Genomic DNA, 19,375 nt, shown 5'->3' on the forward strand with positions numbered 1-19,375 from the left:
GCCCTAGAACGAACGTCCCAGATGAGCTCTGATGAACTTCTAGAAGTTTTCGAATGGCTGAGATGGAGCCACGTTCCATAACGGGAAGATTCTTTCCATAGCTCCTCTCTCCATCTCTTTCTCTCTTTCTTGTTAAAGAAAAACTTAGTTTCAAAGGTTAGGATTTCTTTGGATGGACAGATAGGATTTATGGGAGAAATCCTGTGTGGAATGTCAGCACAACAGTACGAAAGGATTCCACTTTCAGAAGGCACTGCACGCATCACTTCTTGTGTCAGGTGTGGTGAGTATGCACATGCATAACTTCCATGGAGCAACTTAGAGTGTGGTCGGATTTGATTTCCCTAGAAGATGAACGGTTCAGATCTTTGGTATGATCTCAGATGGTGGTCACAGATCATGCCTATGCACGACGTCCGTTTGGACAGATTCTTGTGCTTACAAACATGTATTCCCATACATGGAACCTATAGGGTTTTGGATGGTTTAGAGGGTCACACCTAATGGACGGTTTGGATTATCAATCCGCAATCTGATGGTGGGCCAGTTTCAAATGGATGGTCAAGGTCTGTAATTGGCGGGAAAATGGAAGAAAGAAAGAGGAAAAATCCTCTTTTTGGATTTCTCATTGGGTCAACAGTTGTTTGACCAAGTCTGCGGACCGGTGCACTACGTGTACACCCATTGGTGTACACTCACACCGTGAGTGTGGGGTCCACATGGTTATTCTGACTAATCTGAGCCATCTTTTCGAATCTACTAGACCCTTTTATAAGTCCAGTCCATTGTTAAGGCGGAACCATAATTCAAGTGAGCTATACATTTAAGTCTTGAGTTCAATATATGGATTTCTGTCAATCTGATGGCCATATTCTTTTCAACTCTGGTTGATAGCACATTTAATGGTTCTTAGTTGACTTTAGTGATGTTTTGCCACTCATGTTTATGATCTAATGGGTAGATTATTATATTAAATGGTAATCACCCCATCAAGGTTGTTGGCAAACTGAGTGGTGAATCTAGCAATTCAAGATTTGATGTTAACCATTGTCGGTCCACCTTGAAATTCAAGGGACAAGTGATGAATGAAAAATGTTCTTGTGAAAAGATTAATGAACTTTTGAGCTTATAGGCTGGTCTTGAGGTGTTTTTGTAAAATATTGTTGAGGCATAGAAAAAGAGAAAGAAAAAAGAGAAAGAGAAAGAAATAAAGAGGAAGCACTCCTTGAGCCCGCACACCAGACTGGTGTGCGCGATTCATCAATGTGCGCATAACCAGACCCGACTGCACACTAGATTCTGTACACCAGGGAGCGCACGCTGGAACCCGCACACTAAGGAGCGCACGTTGTAGTCTGCACATCAGGTGGTGCACACAGGCGGCTCCGACGCACACCGCACACAAGGCATGCCCATACATGTGAATGGGCTATATATACCCCATGACCCCTCTAAAGGGGTCATTAACATCAATTCTAAGAGAAGGAGCAGAGAAGTAGAGAGAGAATAGGTGTGCAACTCACATGATGTGCGAAATGTGTGGTGTGCGGCGCAAATTGTTGCCAACGCACACCTAGCTCGGGCACACACTGAGTTCTGCATATTGAACTCTATGCATATTGCATGGTGCATAGCATTTCCCCAATGTATAATTCTTTCATCACAATGCCTATAGTGTACAATACTCCAATATCCGATACAGTGTTTCAGAGATAGTTGCATACACTCAGTTTCTCCAGTAGTTAGATCAACTTAAGGCTCCCATTCAAATCAACTCAGATTGAGAAACCACCCAAGACGCCTGTCTTGCTGAAGCATTGATAACATACTCATAATTAATTACATGATTTTCTTGTATTATTAGCTTTGTGAACATTCTATATTGGAATCAAAGGAGATAAAGGATGTAAATAAATTCGGAATGAATAAATATTGTGATTATCCTCTTCATAATTGCAAGTTAATTATTGAGTGAATTAAATCTCCCCAAGCCAAACGCATTTGTTTCTTGTTCGAAACAAATATCACCGCGATTAGAATGTTATACAAATCTCTTTATAAGTCTACTCTTGAATTAGAGTGTTTTAATGATATTTGGTTGGATTCCAAGCCATTAATTCATGATAAGGTCATGAATCGATGATCCACGGGTTCCTCGGGTTTTGAGGCGTAGGTGTACCATTAAACCCTTAGATCAACGGTCAGATTAACTCCAAATTCGAATCTTAATGGTAAAATGATTATAGAGACTGCTTACATGAAAATCAGTAGTGATTTCAGTGATTAGATGACCCAATGGTGATGATTAAGCGATGGATTAGTAAATTAAGGGTTGTGGACTTGAAGGATGGTGGATTTAACGCTTTGGGTCCCAATGAACGATGAACCTGATGATGTGACGGTCCAGTTTAAAAATTAACGGATGGATGGATGGAACCATAAATGAAGGTTACTTCTAACCGTCAGATTTGTGCTAGAATGAAGATGAGCGGTTTCATTAGTTAGGTTATCGGGTAACACTCAAGTACTAAAAAATACGGGGTGTTACATAACCACTTCCTTCATGTTTGGATTTAATCTACGTTATGGTTATCGGGAGGTCTTCGCATTATCCCTTAAATAAATGCGGTGAGTACAAATCAAATGATCAATTCCCTTGAGATCCACAATTGACCATCAGAGGGCTCATTTGTGCTCAATGAGAGTAGAGATAAGCATACTCTCTTGTTCTTGCTCAAGGTGGAACGAAATCACCATCGAGTATGTCTCCTCTGGACTTAAATAGACATATTTCAAATCAGAGGGCAAAGGTTTTAGGTCAAGCTTCGGTGCCTTGAGCTTGGACGGTAGAGACACTACATAAGTTTGGGGTAATTCTTCAAATTATGGCCTCCACTAGTTTTTTTTTTACACATGCACACACACACCCCACACACACGCGCCATGGGATTTCACCACTGGTGGGTACTCGAACCCTTGACCCGGTGTTGAAACTCCTAGGAGTCTACCACCCGGGTAAGAGTAAGGACCCAGGCCTCCACCGGTTAACTTCAAGTACCGGCATGGTATGCAGCATGGTCCCCATCTTCCTAATTATATCATCATCAAATCATGGGAGTGGGCCAGGCGCGTCTCTAGAGGGTCAGAGGATAAGATCAAAAGTTTTCTATCTTCCATGAAAGAGTCAATCATGTTAATGTCATGGGAATCGTTATCATCCTCTAACTGTTTACCCGCATTGAAAAAGATTTTAACTTTAATGTCATATTTCTAAAAGACAAACTCATAACTCCATTCCTAAAATTAATGATTACATCTGATGTGGCAAGAAATGGGCAACCAAGAATGACAGGAATTTGAGTGCTTATGTCCACGATGGGTTGAGTATCCAGGATGATAAAATCTATTGGGTAGTAAAATTTGTCAACCTGGACCAACATATCCTCAATTATCCTCTCGATACATGAACCGAGTAATCAACAAGTTATAATGTGGTTCAGGTAAGTTTCAATTCACCGAAACCTAGTTGTTCGCAGACCGAGTAAGGTATCAGATTTACGCTCGCTCCTAAGTCAAGAAGTGCGTGCTCAATGCAGTAATTCTCAATTACACAAGCAATGGTTGGGCTACCGAGATCTTTGTATTTCTATAGCACATCTTGCTTTAGGATGACACTCACTTCTTCAGTTAAAAAATATTTTCTTTTGAATATTTTGCCTTCTTTTGGTCATACACAAGTCTTTCAGAAATTTGGCATATAAAGGTATTTGTTTAACCGCATCCAGTAAAGGAATATTGACCTTCACTTGTTTCAACACCTCTAGAATGTCCTGAGAGTTAGAGAGAGATTTTAGTGTAATCAACAATTGGGGGAATGGTGCAATCGGTTTGCTTTGAAGTTCCAATTCTAACTCTTATGGAGTGTTGCTAGGTCTATCAGTTTTATCTACTTCCGGGTCCTTAGACTTTTCAACCCTTACCGGAATAGATTTTTCAATTATCTTCCCACTCCTAAGAGTGGTGATAGACTTAGCTTGCTCCATTTGATTTGAAGAGCTTGGAACACTTATTTCGTATTGCGGTTTATGATTGGGGAAAGATTAGGTTGGAAGAATCCATTTTTTCCCAATTGAATTTTTTTCCTCGGGCCCTTGTATGACCTTTGAAAGGTCTTGAAGGGTTTGCAATATACTCTGATTGATAAGCTCTTGGTTTTGAATATGTTTCTAGACCGGATCCTCTTGAGATTTCCCTTGATTCAAGAATTGGTTAGGGATTCCTTAAGGAGTAGAAGTTTGTCCATTCCTCCAGCTAAAGTTCAGATGATTTCTCCAATAGAATTGTATGTGTTAGAGATGGGTCCATTGAAAGGTCTTTAGTAGTTGTTCACGACATTTGATTGCTCGTTCAGTGCTTCTTGAAAAGAAGGTATCATTGGGCAATTTTCAGTTGTATGTATGTTGTAAGCACAAATATCGCGAAGAACTTCCTTAGCCTTATCCTTTTTAAGTTTCATGGCCTTAACCTTCCTTGCGAGACTGGCAACTTTAGCATTTATATAATCATCCACTTTCAGCAAGTATATCCCACCCATATCCCTTGCTTGAGTAAGCGTAGATGTGGTGCTAGATTTTGGGGAGATGTCTCATGATTGTGCGGTTTCAGCGAGTTTGTCAAAGTAATCCCACACCTCATCAACATTTTCGTTCATGAACTCCCCATTGCACATCGTCTCAATGAATTAGCACATGAAAGATGTCAGTCCATCATGGAAGAAAGTTGTTATGTGCTACATTTCAAAACCGTGTTGTGGGCATGAATTGATGAGATCCTTGAACCGCTCCCAACATTGGAAGAATGTTTCATCTTCTTTTTAGGCGAAGTTTATGATCAACTTCCTGATGGTGTTCGTCTTATGGTATGGAAATAATTTTTTTATTAACTCCTTCATCATGTCATTCCATGTGTCAATAGATCGCAGACGTAGTGAGTGCAACCATGTCTTAGCTTTTTCTTTCAAGAAAAAAGGAAAGAGTTTTAGCTTGACTGTATCCTCAAACACGTTAGAAAAGTATAAAGTGGCTACAACCTCGTCAAATTTTTACAAGTGTAGGTATGGACTACAAGTGTAGGTATGGACTTTCAGATTCAAGTCTAAGGAACTTTAGAAAGAGTTGGATCACTCCAGGCTTGATACCCATGTTTCCTGTGTTTCTTAGAAAAAACTATACAAGAAGGGGTGCTCGCCCCCGTCGGTTGCAAGTAATCTTGTAAAGTACGAGGCGGGGACGCATGGTGCACTTCATTCTTATCCTGGACTTTCGCAATTCGAGGTTGTGGCTAATTTACCGGTTGATTTACAGGTTCATTTTCAGCCATAGCTTCAATTAACTCTTAGGATCTTAAGTAGTGTCTAACCCTGTGATGGATAGATAACCCCTCAACTAATCCTCCTTCACTCAAAAGACGTCGAGTGTTGTCACGAACCCACTTGGGCATGAAACACTCTCAGCTCTCTATTTCATATTCTAACCTAAACCTTAAAAAAATAGAAATCTAAAAATAGAAAAAGAGAGAGAATTATAAAGAAGTTACCAAATTAGAAGTTTCTATATTGGGATCCTGCAAAAGAAAAAGGAAAATGGGTTAGTTTCTAAAAAGGAAATAAGGAAATTAACCTAGTTTCTAAAAAAAAAAACGAAAAAGGAAAGTTTCTAAAAAATGAAAATAGAAAGTTTCAAAAAAAAATTAGTTTCTAAAAAAAAAAAAACAAAGTAGGAAAGTTTTTATCATGGAATTAGAAAGTAGTTTCTAAAAAATGAAAATGAAAATTTTTAAACCAAGAATTAGAAAGCGCTAAAATAATTCAGAAAACCCTAATCCTAAAAATAGAAAATTGAAAAAATCCTAGTCTTAAACTAATCCCAAAACTAGTTAATCTCAGAAAAATGCAACCGTTAACCCTGGAAACTACGCCAAAAACTTGTTCACAACCCCAAGTGTAGGGTCACGATGTAGTAATAATCTCGGTGATACTGAGGTTGAATCCAGAGGGACTAATCTTGTGTGTATTCTGAAAGCAACTAGGAGTAGAACTAGAAGAAGATGTAAATCTAAATCTGGGAATAAAGAGAGTAATTGTGAGGGATTTAACTAAAACTTCTAAATTTATAAGTGGGAACTAGGGTTTCCAAGGATCCACTTGTAGGTTCTTAGGATGCTACCTCGCTTGATTCAAGGATACAACTGGAATCAGAGTCCTAACTTCTCCAATTGGTGAGAAGAGATTTGTCAAATCTATGAACTTCTCATGGATCTAATCATCAATGGATGAGAGTGGTGAGGATTTGGAAGTGATTCCATCACCTAATCATGCCCAAGAGACAAGGCAAATAACAAGATTTACCAATCACACAACCAATCATAAGAGAATTGTGAAGGTTATGAAGGATTCCATCATCCTACCATACCCAAGGGACGATGGTGAACAATGGGATTTGCTAATTTCACAATCTTAGTTCAGGAAAAGAATATATTCAAAGCAATTGCAGATCTATTATAATTTGTCGCAACAAACCATTAACAACTAAAAATATTCCTTATAATTAAACTGGAATCTAAGAGAGTTCAACAAAACATGAATCAAAACAAAGCTTACATCCCCATCATGCTATAAGCTTCACCTTTTAGCTCTAGCTAAGAGGTTTAGCCAACCATAAATATGATTGGATTTAAAACCCTAGAAGAAAGCATGAAAAACTAAGGAAAAAAGAAGAAAAATGCTTGGCAACGGCTCTCCACCCTTGTGCTTCTCTCCTCCAAACCCTAGATTGATTAGATCGATTCCTAAGGATGCCCTGGGGACTTCTATTTATAGTTTTGCAACACCTCCTTTTGCACCTCTTTGGAAAAATCCAGAAACTACCTCAAATTTATGCACTCTGCGTAACTTCACACGATTCGTTTGATGACATCGAACAGGCTTTAATGTCATCAAAAGTGTCTTTTATATGTGCTTTTTCTATGCTTTTATAGCTTCATCTGAACTCTGCGACCTTCTATGTCATTGAACCTACCTTCGATGCCATCAAAGAGGCCTTTGATATCATTGAACATTGTTCGAGGAATCGATAATGTGTCCAAAATAGTCCAGAAAGTTATTCTAATTTCTTCAATAAATTCGATGTCATTGAAGAGACCTTCGATGTCATCGAGCAAATCTTCGATGTCATCGAGGAGTGCTTCGAGTAATCGAAAATGGTGCCCAATATGTCTAACGAGTTTTGTCAAAATTTCACAAAAATTTTAATGTCATCGAGCAAAGTTCGAGTCATCGAACAAGTTCTCAAGTCATCGAAAAACGTCTTCAATTTATCCCGTGACTAACTCGATTTTCCATCATAAATTTGATGTCATCAACCTGTGTTCAATGTTATCGAACGGTGTTCGATGACACAGTCAATGTGACTTCTGCACTTGTTCTTTCAACTTCATTCCTTCTCTACTTGGCTTTCTTGAATCTTGAGACCTTGAAATCTTCAATCTTTGTCTCCTAAGATCTATTCTTTGCATTGGTGATATTTGAGCGACAAATCCATGTTTTTAGGACCTTTTCCAATCCAAGTTCTTAAATTCACCTTGCAACACAAACATGAGTAAAATAGGACATTAAGCAGTATCATGTTTGTAAAACCAAGATATAAATGGGGTTCAATATGCAATATTTGACCCTCAACAATGGTTGACATAAAAGTATGTTATATGTTGATCGGTTGACAATGACAATCAGACCATGATACAACCCACTGAAGATGAGATAACGTTTACATCTTCGTCAAGGATGGTTGAAAGACGGTCCTTACCCTTATGAAACCAGAGAACTACCCCAAAGCTTCTAAAGTGGAGTAGAGCTCCCTCCTCACAATTAGGGATTTCATGGAGGAATGTATAAAAACTAGCGAGATATACGCTATGGTGGTAAAGGGTGAGGAATCAGAGCTCTTAAACATTCCTCCAAGTTAAAGGTCGTTGCTGAATGAATTTAAAGAAATCTGGCCCGAAGAGTTTCTCGATAGATTTGTCCCCCATTTGGGACATCCAACATCACATAAACCTCATCCCTAGGGTTACCTTGCGTAACCGCCCTCACTATCAGATGAGTTCGAAAGAGGGTGAGATACTTTAAAGGTAGGTGGAGGAATTGATTCGTAAGGATGTTTTGAAAAAGAGCATGAGCCCATGAGCTATGCCAGCTTTATTAATATCGAAGAAAGATGGGAGCTGGCACATGTGTTTCGACAGCCGGGCAATTAACGAGATTACCTTTAAATATTAATTTTTAATACTACGGTTGGACGACATGCTTGATATGTTAGAAGGTTCCAAGGTGTTCTCTGAACTAGATTTAAGGACCGGGTACAATCATATTCGTATCGGCCCTGGTGATGAGTGGAAAACGGCATTCAAGACTAAAGAAGAGTTATATGAGTGATTGGTCATGCCCTTCAGTCTATCGAACACACTGAATACTTATATGCGTTTGATGAATCAAGTGTTGAAGTTGTTCATTAGCCAGTTTGTGGTAGTATGTTTTGATAATATCCTGATACATAGCCAGGGTGAGATAGAGCACATAGAACAACTTAGGAAGGTGCTACAGGTCCTGGTAGTTAACAAGTTATACCTTAGCTTGAAAAGTACAGTTTTTTAATGGACAACTTGTTATTCTTAGGATTTGTTATGATGTCCATGGGCATCCGTATGTACTATGAAAAGGTACGAAACATCAGGAAATGGTCAATTCCGATGAACATTCATAAAGTGAGGAGTTTCCATAGGTTGGCGACATTTTATCGTCGATTCATGTGAAATTTTTGTACTATAGTCGCACCCATTACAAATTGCATGAAAAGGGGCCCATTTCAATGGATTAATGAGGCTGACAAGAGCTTTATTGAAATCAAGCATTGATTATCGACAACACCGGTCTTAGTTCTTTCCAATTTCAACAAGCTATTTGAGGTTAAGTGTAACGCCTCATATGTCAGAATTGGAGAAGTCTTATTACAGGAAGGCGGGCTGATGGCCTTCTATAGCGAGAAGCTTAGTGAAGCCCGAAAGAAATGGTCGACATATGAGCTTAAGATGTACGCAGTGGTTTAAGCGTTGCGACATTTTCGACATTATCTTATTCGGAGAGAGTTTGTTATTTACATTGACCATCAAACCTTAAAGTTTATTAATAGTCAGGCTAACGTGAACCGTGTGTATGCTAGATGGGTTGCATTTTGCAGGAATTCATGTTCGCTCCGAAGCACAAGTCAGGGTTACAAAATAAGGTGTCAAATGCACTTAGCCGCCATGCATCACTACTTGTTATAATGAGCAATGAAGTAATCAGCTTCGACTGTCTCAAGGAGTTATACACCGAAGATGAAGACTTCAAGGATACATAGATGAGTTGTTAAGAGGGTCATCCTAGTGACCTACATATGCAAGACGATTTCCTCTTCAAACGGAATCAATTACATATCTCTCAAAGTTCTCTGAGGGAGAAGATTATCTAAGAGTTATCTGGAGGTGGCCTTGGTGGACACCTTGGGTGAGATAGACGTGGACTTCTGTTGAGGAACGGTATTACAGACCGCAATTGATACGTGACAGGGTAAAACAGTACAACATTGTCATGTTTGTCAGACCTTCAAGGGGTAGTCTCAGATACGAGCATCTACACCCTGTTACTTATGCCTAATGACCCTTAGGAGAACTTATCTATGGACTTCATGCTTAGTCTTCTATACACATGGCGAGGCATGGATTCAATGTTTAGGTGGTAGATCATTTCTCAAAGATAACGCACTTTATTCCATGTAAGAAGACCCTCGATGCAACACACATGGCGAATATATTCTTTAGAGAGGTCATGTGGCTACATGGAATTCCTAAGACCATTACCTCTAACCATGACATGAAGTTTATTAGCCACTTGTAGTGGACTTTGTGGAATCAGTTCAATACGTGACTTCAGTTCAGTAGTGCATACCACCCACAGACCGATAGGCAGACTGAAGTTGTGAATCGCACATTGAGAAACCTCCTTCAGTGTATTCCAAGTGACAAACCAAAGCAATGGGATTTGGTCTTGTCTTAAGCAGAATTTGCATTCAACAATATTGTGAACCACTCGATGGGGAAGTCCCTATTTTAGATTATTTATGATCGAGTACCTCGCTACATACTTGACTTGGTCCCTTTGCCCAAGCTCCCAGGCATGAGCATTGCAGCAAAACATATGGCAGACCAAATCGTGGGCATTCATGCGGATGTATAAGCTAAGTTGCAAGCTTTGAATGACAAGTACAAGGAGCAAGCGGACAAGCATCAACGACAAAATGTGTTCGAGGTAGGCAACCATGTTATGGTGCATTTATACAAGGAGAGATTTCCGATGAGGGCCTATAATAATTTGAAGAACAAAAAGATTGGACCGATACCGATTCTCCAAAAGATCAATGACAACGCTTACATTGTTGATCTTCCGGATGACATTGAGATCTCGTGTACTTTCAATGTTGCGAACGTGACTGAGTATCATGAACCGAAGCTAGACGAGAACTCGAGCTTGAGTTCTTTTGAAGTGGATGGGACTAATGTTAATTTTGTTTTTATTATAAATAATAAGTTTTAGTTTGAGTATAACTTTTGACCATTTGAGTTGTAAGAGTCGTGCCCAACATGAAAAAGGCTTAGAAATGTTAGGAGAATAATGTGGTTAGGTCAAATTGGATACTATTTTTTGATAAAAACTATGAAGTCTAGTAGGAATGGAGGCCGTCTATAAATAGTAAGTTTACCATTTATAGTAAGTCATGTTTTTAGGGTGTTTGAGTTGGATTCTAAGTCTAAAACTCAGTCATAGGTTTGAGCTCATTATTTAAAGGGTTGTAATTTCATTTTTTTATTATTTATCATCAATCGAATTATTTCAAATTTATTAGGAATTATTTATACTTTTATCCTTCGTGGATTCGAGGAAGCTTTGTGAGGAGTCGAGAGAGCTCTGTGGATTCGGAGTAGTTATTCCCTAGGGAAGATGGTGATCGACCTTATCACGTCCCTCCATGCATCAACATCGAAGGTGGGGCCCGCATAATATCTTGTCCACATGATGGGGGTAGGTATTATAGGTGGGCCCCACATGATGGACAATAACATTGATGGTGGGCCCCAGATGAGGGATGACCTATATCAAGGTGGACCCGACATGAGGACAATTCGTACGGGAGATTGGCCTCTAATGATGAATGACCCACATCTAAGGTGGGCCTTGATTGATGGACAACCCACTTCAAAGTTGGGTCTTGTATGATGGACAATCTACATTAAGTTGGGTCTGCATGATGGATGACCCACATCTAAGGTGGGCCTCACAAGGTGGATGGTCCACATTAAAGGTAGGCCCCACATAATGGACAGTTTACATTGAAAATAGGGCCAATGTGGTGGGCCCTTACACATCAAAAGTTGGGCTGGCATGATGGACAATGGATATTAAGGGTGGATGAAACAAACTTCATGGCTAAGTACTTATGATATGTTGGAAAACCAAACATACTTTCAAAAAAATAAAAAACACTACTTTATGGCTGGTAAATATGTTATTGACTAAACATATATACTTACCTAGAGAATAAGTAAAAACCATGATAAGCTACCTCAGGCATAAGTAGGCATAAGTAGCTTATCTACAGTGACCTATGATTGTCATACATGTAGGAGTGATACAGTGGTGCCCATGACAAAGCTACCTAGAGAATAATGTAGGCGTGATACAGTGGTGTCCATCAATTTATAAACATCGTAATAAAAAAAAGTCCAAAAATTAGACAAATTCAAAACTTAGGTGAACCACACCACACAAAACAGTGGATATTAAATCGCCCACCAATGGAAACATTGTGGGGCCACAGAAGTTTTGTATCAGAAGATTTTTTATTTTTTATTTTTTTTCCATCAACTTATCTCAGTAGTAATAACCATATGAACTTTTTGAATGACATATAAACATTATGGTTGGCTCCAAGAAGATTTGAACGGTGGAAGTTTTCGTTATCACTATTTCATGTGGTGTGCCCCACTTGAGTTTTGAATCTATCTTATTTTTGAATTCCTATTTTATTGTGATGTCTACGCACATGAGTAATATGCCTCTGTCCAACAACCCATGCCATATATGGTTACATGTTATTCCATTATTATTATTACCATATTTTATAGGTAACAACCCATGCCTTGCATGGTTACATGTTATTCCGTTTTGTTATTATTATTATTATAAGTATAAAACCAGCATATTATTCAATTAGTATTATTATATCTTATAGGTATAAATCTATTTAAAATATTTATAAATAATATTATTTTAATTAGTAAATATCAAGCCAAGTAAAACTTCATTGGGCTCTTTTAAGTCCACCCAGCCCACACCGGTTTATCCCAAATTGTGGTCAGTCGACTCAAAGGGCGTGTTTGGAGGGACAGATTGAAAGGGGTTGGAAGGTAAAATCTCAGGATATGCCAAACGTGCCAACCAGACCAGGTGAACTTGTATCGGAATCTTAAACCAATCCACTAACATTACCATCATTACCGTAAAATTGATCCCATCCCTCCTAATCCCATTCAATTGGGCCTGGGGTGTGTTTGGACGGACGGATTGGAAGGGATTGGAAGGTAAAATCCTGGGATATGCCAAACGTGACAAATAGACTTGGTGAACTCATCTCGGGATATAGTAAACCCATGGATCTTAAACCGATCCACTGACGTCACCATCATTACCTTAAAATTAATCCCATCCCTCCTAATCCCGTTCAATCCGCCCAGCCAAACAGGCCCTAAGGGCGTGTTTGAATGGACGGATTGGAAGGGATTGGATGGTAAAATCCTAGGATATGCCAAACGTGCTAAACAGACCTAGTGAACTTGTCCCAAGATGTAGCAAATCCATGGATCTTAAACCAATCCACTGACATCACCATCATTACCTTAAATTTGATCCCATCCATCCTAATCATGTTCAATCCGGCGGGCCAAATAGGGAGCATTAGGCGCATGGGTTTAAATGGGATTCGATGGAAGTGGGTTTTAAGATCCCATGGATCCTTACAAGGTTTGTTTGGGAATCACACCAAGTATGAGTTGTGAAACCCTTCTTGGAATCAATGCCGGAGCAAGGGTTTCAACCATCTTACTTTAGGTTTCGTGTAACTAGTGGTCGGTGCTATATGGACCCACTATGATATATGTATTTTATCCATGCTGTTCATCTATTTTGAAATATAATTTTTGGGTTTCATGCCAAAAATGAGATAAGTATAAATCTAAGGTGGACCACACCATGGGAAAACAATAGTGATTGAATTACACCATTAAAAACCTCCTAGGGACAAGTGTGTGTTCCACTTGAGAGTTGGATCAAACTCATTTTTACGCTCATACCATAAAATGACAGGGAAGAATGGGAGGATGACACGGATGCAACACATACATCATGGTAGGGCCTACATAGCACCGACCGGTGGTAGTAAGATTCGTAGCCAATCCGTTTCCCAAACATGGAGCAGGATTACTTCAATCCACGGGATGGATTAAGAGACAATCGTGACACAGTATATCATTGCATTTGAGTAATTCCATCCCACATAAGCCTTATCTAATCGCATGCTCCAAGCACCAACCCAATTTCTATGTTTTTCCTTTTAATATACAATCACATCCACCTTTCTGAGTGGTCACTCAAACCCAAGCCGCGTCGAAACTTACGAATTCTGCGGCCAAGCTAAGGGCGTGACTAGTTGCCCACTCTCTTTTTAAGATATTTTAACCATGATCAAACCCGAGATAGTACGCTGCCATAACTGCTCCAGCTGGAAGTGGTTTGTCATTTTCTTTTCTGAGTAGACAGTTTGGCATTTTCCCAGGGCTGGTTTTTTGTCTAAAGTGACCCTGAAGCATGCCACTTATGATATGAAACTCAGCATCCAAGAAACACTTGTGGTGAATTTCAACCATGGAATGCACCCAATCATGCTAGTCTGTGTAAGACTGCAGCTAGTTGTAGCCGTGCATAAGATAAGGAACTTCGGACCAGGCCCTAGAACAACAATCACAACAACTAACACCATAGGTTGGATACGTGTCCCTTGATCATATTATTCATCATCTAATTTCAGGTCTACAGGATACTCATAGTGATCCTCACCTCTTGAACGGCCTGGATCTCGCACAATCGTTCCAAATCAGAACGTGTGCCGAAAATCCCTACTCCATCCCACGCGAGCGAGTAGGTTTGTTGTTCGTAGAAAGGAGTCAGTCCAACCCACTTGCCAGAAACTAAATACAACAGGGCACCGCTTTTGTCGTTTTCCATTCAATCTTCGCACTCCAAACAACGCACACGGCAATGCTCGTGTGGCCGGCAACCGCAGGTTGGGAGAGAGGTTAGACGATACTCGGGCTGCCAATGAATCTTGATACGCAGGCAGTGAGAAATTACATACTTGACATATATTAACTCGGTTCAAACTGATTAAATTGTGAGGTTTACTGTATCCAAACGAGCTGTTACAAAATTTGATTGGTTGAGCAGTCCTAAACTTGTTGTCATGGACACTTGATTGGTGAAATAGAAGCATTGGATTTTATTTTATTTTATTTTCATTTCTAACCGTGTAATAAATGTTCACTGTTCCGACAGTCCTGTCAGATGATAAAATAACCGTAATATTTCGCCAGTTAGAAACATAGATTGGACAGCTTAGTTTAATTTGATTATAGTAGACACATAATTTTGGATAATTTGTTTGAAAATTTGTCATTGAAATACACTGGAATTCAAATGACATGATAAATAGAATCATGCCAATTTGGATCCTCAACTATATTTGAATGCTTGTCGTTAGAATACATTGAAATCCAAACACTTAATACCCTAAATTAGTATATATATGCAATTTGATATGATAATTGTGATAAGTCCATTAAAATATATACTTTGACCAAAAATAAGGAATTTTTATAATCTTGAGTGAGCCCACTTTCAAATCTACAATTGTTTTTGCATTTGCATCCGGGTTTCAACCATTAATTCTGATTCTAAATCACAATATTTTGTTGCATTTCATTTAAAATTAATTTCATTTACTTACTGTTTATCATCAATCAAACAACTCTTCTTTACATCCATTTATCATGGGTTGCATAAACGAAACGACCCTTTTTGCCCATATGCATTCATTTATCACGGGTTACAACCGTCTCCAAACAACCTAACGACCTTAAAAAGTTATTAGCTTTTTACATTTCAAACATCTAGAAACATTTTTCTTTAAATGAAAATATAAATATAGTGAAATTTTTATCTAATTATTTATTATAATATTTTACTAACTTAATATTTTTGAATCCGGATCTTTTACTGGCCTCAAGTAGGAATATCATGTAGACCAATCACATTACAACAAATAGAATATCCCTGCTCTTGGCAAGCAAAGGATTGGGGCTCAATATTTTTAAAGCTCACATGTTTTAAATTCATATGATTTAAATATAATCACTTAAATATATCTACTAAATTATAATAAATATATTTAAGAGGTTTGCTTAAATATATCCATAGGTGCTACCATATGATACGTGTGGAATTTAGCTTTTAAATCCAAGTCATATTCTAATGATCCAAACTGACTATAAGACCATAAGGTAGAATGACAACAGATAAAAGCTCTCGATTTGATTATTTCAATCATCTTATAATTTTTTAATTTGCCTATTTTGCTTCTATAATTTGTGTATAATCAAGAGATTGAAAGCCCTATCAAATAAATGATTTTGATAAAATTGAAAAAAGCTCGAGTCCAACGTCCAAAGTCCTAACGTATTTTACTGTTGATTAAACATCTACTTTAGTATTTTACTTTCCGCGAGATTTTCAATATTCATTAAAAACCTATAATCTGAAAATCTCCTGAGAAATTTCCATGCTGAGATATTGCCGAGAACAAGAGTTGTCATTGCCAGGAACAAGATTCGTCGCTACGCCTAAAAGAGAAAGTGAGAGAGATAAACAAAAAAATACGACAATGCATGAAAAAAAAAAAAACTTCAGAAATTAAAATATATATGTTAGGCTCAAGCTAGAAGAAAGAGTTGGATTAATTCGAGGAAATCCACAGCCTCCAATACTCATTGATTGCAACTGTTTTCTATATCCTTTTCATTAACATGAAAGACTTAAATACAACTGGAAATAACAACTGACCAGATTACAAGGACTCAACCCATAAAAGTAGCATAACTACCACGCTGATATTCAGCTAACAACCCATAAAAGTAGCATAACTACCACGCTGATATTCAGCTAACAACCCATAAAAGTAGCATAACTACCACGTTGATATTCAGCTAACAACCCAACCTGAAGACCTATTCTTAAGCCAAAATACTTGGTTGTGAATCAACGGATTAAGAACAAGTCTTAACCTGATGCCCACGTACAATTATTGGACCCAAATAATCAAACTAACCAAACTCAACTGGACTCTGGACTCTAATAGATTAAATAATAAGCAACCCACAACTGGGCCCTTTATGCAGACCATGACCCAGCCCATGTGCACATGACATTGCCCCCCCCCTAAATGACCTTGTCCACAAGGTCTGAAAATTCGTTGACTAAGGAAGAATATTCTACCCAAGATGCTTCCTCTTCACCGAGCCCCTTCCATTTCACCAATACTTCAGTCACCGCATGATTTTTTTTCTTCTTCAACCTCCTGTGCAATATTACTTCTGGTTCCGGTCGAATAATTCTATCCTTGTCTGTTGGTGGAAGAGTAACAACCAGTTGGTGTCTTTCTCTCAACTTCTCCTTTAAGCAAGATACGTGAAACACCGGATGTATCTTTGCCTCAGGAGGGAGCTCAACCCGATAAGCAACATTACCGATCTTTTCCAGCACTCGATATAGACCATAAAATCTTGGAGATAATTTCATATTCCTTCTTTGCACCACCGACTGCTGCTTGTACGGTTGTAATCGAAGATAAACCAAATCTCCAATATTGAAGCTTCTCTCAGTCCTCTTAATATCTGCGGAATTTTTCATTCTGTCTTGTGCCAACTGCAAATTCGCACGAAGGATGCGGATAATTTCGTCTCTGGTCTTTAAGGTATTTTTTACTTCTTGGAGTTGTGTGGTTCCTGACGTATAAGGAATTAATTTTGGGGGTGAGTAGCCATAGACAGATTCAAAAGGGGATCATTTGGTAGAGGCATGAATATTGGTGTTGTACCACCACTCAGCCAACGGAAGCCATTTAACCCATCCTTTTGGCTTGTCCCCCAAGAAACACCTAAGATATTGCTCAACCATCTTGTTGACAATCTCTGTCTGGCCATCCGTTTGAGGATGGTAAGCTGATGAAAATTTTAAAGTGGTTCCCTGCAGCTTAAAGAGCTCCTTCCAAAATGTACTCGTAAAAGTAGGATCTCTATCAGTAATAATAGAATTAGGTAGCCCATGTAATTTAAAAATATTGGCTAGGAACACCTGAGCAATCTTTGAAGCAGTGTATGGATGAGAAATAGGAATAAAGTGAGCATACTTAGACAGCCGATCTACTACCACCATAATAACACTGTACCTTTCAGAGTTCGGTAATCCTTCAATGAAATCAAGGGAAATATCAGTCCATACCTTGGTAGGAATTTGCAATGGTTGCAGCAATCCAGGCGGGTGGATATTCTCGGACTTGTTTTGCTAACATATATCACATTCCTTGATAAACCTTCTGACCTCCTTCCTCATTCCTTCCCAACAAAACTCAGATTTAGCTCTATGGAGAGTCTTGTGAAATCCTGAGTGTCCTCCTTGTGGGCTACTGTGTAGCAATTGAAGAATCTGTTCTCTCAACTCCCTTGAGGCTGGAATGTACAGTCTTCCTTTGTAAAATGATAATCCATCCCTCTGTTAATAATTTTAGGATTCAAGACTTCCTTGTTCCAGCTTTTTAATAATCTGCTATAATTTAGGATCTGTAGCATAACTGGTTCTGAGTTGTTCCAACCAAGTGTTAGTTGGTGCAGTAATAGCAGATAGCTTTCCTTCCTTCCGATCTTCCATTTTTCGGGACAAGGCATCATCAACCTTATTTTCCTTCCCTTGTTTATATTCTACCACAAACTCATATCCCAAAAGCTTGGTAATCCATTTTTGCTGAAGAGGAGTACCCACCTTTTGTTCCAGCAAGTACTTGAGACTCTGTTGGTCCGTCTGTATCTTAAAGTTGTGTCCTAAAAGATAAGACCTTCATTTCTTCACTGCTAAGACCAATGCCATCAGCTCCTTCTCGTAGGTAGATAGTTGCAAGGCTTTCCCATGAATTGCTTGACTCATGTATGTTAAGGGCCTGCCCTGTTGCATTAATACAGCTCCAACACCAATACCAGAAGCATCACATTGAATAGTAAAAGGAATATAAAAATCTGGTAAAACTAAGATAGGAGGGCTAGTTACAGCATGTTTGAGATCTTGAAAGGCCCCTTTTGCGGATTCGGTCCATTGGAAGGAATTCTTTTTTAAAAGGGCTGTTAAGGGGGCTGCTATAAGTCCATATCCTTTGATAAATTTACTATAATATCCAGTTAAACCTAGGAATCCTCTAAGAGATTTAAGGCTGGTAGGAAATGGCCAATTAAACATTGCTTCAATTTTGGTAGGATCAGCTTGTACCCCATCTTTTGAGATTAGGTGACCAAGATACTCAATTTCAGCACATCCAAAACAACACTTAGTTTTTTTTATAAAAAGTTGGTGCTGTTTTAAAATGTCCAAAACAATTTGTAAATGATGAACATGATCTGAAAGGTTTTTACTATAGACAAGAATGTTATAAAAAAAAACCAATATAAACTTTCGTAAATAAGGTTTAAAGATGTCATTCATAAGGCTTTGGAAGGTTGCCGGGGCATTGGTAAGCCCGAAGGGCATTACCAAGAATTCATAATGGCCTTCATGGGTACGAAAGGCTGTTTTAGGTATATCTTCTAGGTGGACCCTGATTTGGTGATATCCCGACCTTAAATCCAGCTTACTAAAGATGGTTGATCCATGAAGTTCATCAAGAAGTTCGTCAACTATAGGTATAGGAAATTTAACCTTAATGGTTTCTTTGTTAAGGGCTCTATAGTCAACACAAAGCCTCCAACTTCCATCATGTTTTCTTACTAATAAGACCGGGGATGAGAATGGACTTTGGCTAGGTCTAACAATACCAGATTGTAACATTTCATGGACTATTTTTTCAATTTCAGA

General features: G+C 38.6%; 1 non-coding gene across 1 annotated transcript; it reads left to right on the forward strand.

Moving 5' to 3' along the window:
* The first annotated feature begins 4,799 nt into the window (after nt 1-4,799).
* LOC131230017 (small nucleolar RNA R71) lies at nt 4,800-4,906 on the forward strand. The gene has a single exon (XR_009163746.1). It is a non-coding gene; the product is annotated as a small nucleolar RNA R71 (small nucleolar RNA).
* Nucleotides 4,907-19,375: the final 14,469 nt, after the last annotated feature.

The sequence above is a fragment of the Magnolia sinica genome, chromosome 16 (assembly GCF_029962835.1).
Source record: "Magnolia sinica isolate HGM2019 chromosome 16, MsV1, whole genome shotgun sequence".
Classification (NCBI taxonomy): Eukaryota; Viridiplantae; Streptophyta; class Magnoliopsida; order Magnoliales; family Magnoliaceae; genus Magnolia; species Magnolia sinica.